The sequence below is a fragment of the Echinops telfairi genome, unplaced genomic scaffold (genome assembly GCF_000313985.2).
Source record: "Echinops telfairi isolate 266 unplaced genomic scaffold, ASM31398v2 ScPeMD7_7425;HRSCAF=8463, whole genome shotgun sequence".
Taxonomy (NCBI): domain Eukaryota; kingdom Metazoa; phylum Chordata; class Mammalia; order Afrosoricida; family Tenrecidae; genus Echinops; species Echinops telfairi.
Window position 1 is genome coordinate 5,045,891 of NW_022111325.1, and position 4,202 is coordinate 5,050,092.

A 4,202-nucleotide genomic window follows, 5' to 3' on the forward strand; every position below is an offset into this window, starting at 1 on the left:
TGTCCGACGTCTCCCTTCACCCACTTTTCTGTTGTCCGTCCCGCAGGGAAGAGGTCACATATAGTTCCTTGTAATCGGTTCCCTCTTTCCAACTCACTCTCCCTCTACCCTCCCAGTATCACCACTCACTCCACTGGTCCTGAAGGGATCATCCGCCCTGGATTCCCTGTTTCCAGTTCCTATCTGTACCAGTGTACATCCTTTGGTCCAGCCAGACTTGCAAGGTAGAATTCATGTCATGATAGTGGGAGAAGGGAGGAAACATTTAGGAACTAGAGGAAAATTGTATTTTTCATCGTTGCTATATCGCACCCTGACTGGCTCATCCCTCCCTGAGTGTGTGTGAAACTTTGTGAAAGTAAATTTCTGCTCGTTAAAAATCATTGATTTGTGATATTTCTATTATACATGGTTTGAAAACTAATTTATTATTTTAGCAGCTATTAAGAACTTCTGACATTCTTCATTATCTTATTCATAAAATAGAAACACCTGGTATAGGTAGTCCCCAACTTAAGATGTATTTAAGATATGACAAACCACAGTCACAAGCATATCCTTTCAAATAAATTTTATTATGTATGTATCAAAATATATCTGTAATAAGTGTATATGCAGGTGTTAAAATATCTCTCTAAATTTATATATTCACAAATAATCTCACAGCATTTATATTGTGGTGCCTTGTATGCTGTTGTGATGAGGGATACTATGCCACCAGTATTTAAATACCATAAGCACCACCCATAGTGGACAGGTTTCAGCAGAGCTTCCAGACTAAAACTGATTAGGAAGAAGAACTGGCAATCTGTTTCTAAACAATTGGCCAGTGAAACCCTTATGAATACCAGGGAAATACTGTCTATCTCATGCTGGAAGATGTGCCCCTCAGACTGGAAAACCCAGAACCAAATTCACTGCCGTTGTGTTGATGCCAATTTATAGTAATTCTATAGGACAGGGTAGAACTGCCCCTGTGAGTTTCTGAAAATGTGACTCTTTACTGGAGTTGAAAGGCCTGTTTTCTCCCACTTGACACTCCAAATATGACTGGGTGGAGAATTGTCTCCTCAAAAGAGAACCAACTTTAATGATGTGGATGGAGTAAAGCTTTCAGGACTTCCATCTGGTGCTGTCACACAACTCAAAATGAGAAGGACATACTGCACATCGCCATTAACAGTGAGCACGTGGACTATATGAGGTATGACTAGTAAAACTGAGAGTTGTCAAACACAAAATGGAACGCTTGAAGATTGATATACTCTGAGTTAAGTTGACTAGCAGTAGTCATTTTGAATTGGACAATTATATGTCTTACTATGACAAGAAAACCATTTTATAGATGTACAGCATTAAATTCATCATCAAAAGAATATTTCAAAATCTACTCAGAAATGCAATGCTGTCACTGATAAGACAGTGTCTATACACCTCCAGGAACACCAGGTAATACAACCATTATTCAAATTTGTGCACCAAACACTAATATAAAAAATAATGAACTTGAAGGTGTTTTTAAAAAAATAATTTCTGCAACCTGAACTTGATCAAATATGCAACCAAGATGCATTGATAATGACTGGTGATTGCAATGAGAAAGTTAAGAACAAAGAAGGATTCTCAGTAGTTGAAAAATATGGTCTTGGCTATAGTATTGATATAAGAGATTGCACATAGAATTTGCAAGAATAATGACCTCTTTACTGGAGCGTTCTTTCCACCCAAAAATGTAAATAGTGAACTATCCAGAGGGCCTTCACCAGTTGGAAAACAGAGGACTCAGATCAACTCACTGCCATTGACTCAATGCTGACTCACAGTGACCCTATAGGACAGAGTAGAACAACCCTTGTGAGTTTCTAAGACTAAGACTAACTGTTTAAAGGAGTAGAAAGCCCTGTCTTTCTCCCAAGGAGCTGCTAGTGGTTTTTAACTTCCAGCCTTGTGGTTAGCAGCCCAACCCAGAACCACTATACCACCTGATCTCCTGCTTAACTACATCTGTGAAAAGAGACAATGCTCAAAAAAAAAAAAAAAAAAAGAAAAGAAAAAGAAAGAGACAATGCTCAATATCAGCTGTCAGAACAAGGTAACAGATTGCAGAACAAACCCATTGTTCATGTGAAGCAGAAAAAAATTAAAACAAGTTCACAAGAGCCAAAGTGCAAGCTTGAACTTAGAGACTATTTCAAAAACACATTTGATGTATTGAACACTGACGATTGAATACTAGATGAATTGTGGGATGGAATCAAGGACATCATATATGAAGAAAGGAAAAGGTCATTAAAGAAATAGGAAAGTTAGAAAACACAAAAATGGATGTCAGAAGAGATCTCCAAACTTGTTCTTGATTATAGAATACCTAAAGTGAAAGGATGAAAGGATGATGTAAGTTAAGAATTGAAAGAAGATTTCAAAGGGCACCTCAGGAAGACAAAGTATTATAAAGAAATATGCAAGACCTGGAGTTAGAAAACCAGAAAGGAAGAATATATTCAGCCTTTCTTAATTTGGAAGAACTGAAGAAAAAATCCAAGTCTTGCCTTGCAATATTAATGGTTTCTATGGACAAAATATTGAACTATGCAGAAAGTATCAACAGAAGATGAGAGGGACATATAGTCAGTTCACTAAGAATAATTGGTTGGCTTTCAAGAGGTAGCATATGATCAAGAACTAATGGTATTGAAAGAAGAAGTCCCTGCTGCACTGAAAACATTAGTAATGAACAAGACTGGGGACTGGCTGTTGGTGACCTGGCTGGCAGTTGGTGACCTGCCTTGTGATTGGCTGCTGTGCTGACATAGCCTAGCTCTCTCTATAAATAGAGGGAGATCTGGCAGCAGACTAGACTTGAAGGACTGCTAGTCTCTCACAACTCTCTCTCACGGGAGTGAGTTGCATTGAGCCATTTGTAGTGCTTTATAATTTAACTGTTCATTTCTTGTATTATATATTTATCTGTATATGATTTAACAGTTCATTTCTTGTTATATATTTAATTATCTTTATAAATAAATATATTAAATTATCAGCAATTTGATTTTATCTCTCTAGAGAACCCTGTCTAGCACAATGTCCTTCCCTAGAGACTTGTCTTTCCTGACAAAATGTTCAAAATATGTAAGATGAAGTCTTGCCATCCTTGCTTCTAAGGAGCATTCAGGCTGTACTTCTTCCATGACAGGAGAAGATGCAGCACCAAGACCATAAGACAGAATGGACAAGATATGCTGAGACCATGAGCCAGAGTAGGGGAGCAGCTCTGGGTCCATGATGCAGAACAGAGAAGTAGCATCAAGGCTCCAAGTCACAGTGGCAAGCTTTCCAGCACATTGAACAAGTCAGAGGCCAAGGGACCATGTGGCTGAGAGGCTGAGGACCAGAGGCATGTCTGCCAGTTTGGTAGAGAAGAGGTATTGTGGCCAAAAGAACTGTATCTTTAATAGATAGAGGCTGAGAACCAGAGACATGTCTGCCAGTTTGGTAGAGAAGAAGTATTGTGGCCAAAAGAACTGTATCTTTAATAGATAGAGGCTGAGAACCAGAGACATGTCTGCCAGTTTGGTAGAGAAGAGGTATTGTGGCCAAAAGAACTGTATCTTTAATATTTTGTAACCTGTCAGCTTTCCTAATAAACATCATGAACATGAGAATTGTTTATGCATTCTGGGGAGCCACTGCAACACATTATTAAACCCAGAAGAGAAATTGAATTCTGTGGAGGGATAATTGGTGTCAGCATAAAGAAGGATGAAGGGTGAAAGCATGTCTGACCTCTGTTTTATGGTAATTGGTCTTGGCTGATGTGGAGTGGGATTATTCTTTGCCTTTGTGCAGTGAAAGCAGGTGAGGTTAGACATGGCTCACATGTCATTTCCTCAGCTATCAACCCCCAAGGACAAAGAAAAGATTTATAAATGTACTACTAATAAAAGGCAATAATGAGGAAAACTAAACAAAGAAAGAGGTATTCTATTTATGTCAGAAGTGACTAATGACAGACTCTTTGGAATGGAATCCCATTATAAATGGCTGACTACATGTATACAATCTTTATTTTAGCCAAACAAAACAAAATATAAAACAACTCAAAAAAGAAACTTTAGGGTTTTTTTTTTTTAACTGCTTTTATTGGGGGCTCTTACATCTCCTATCACAATCCATACATTCCTCTAATGTGTCAAGCACATTTG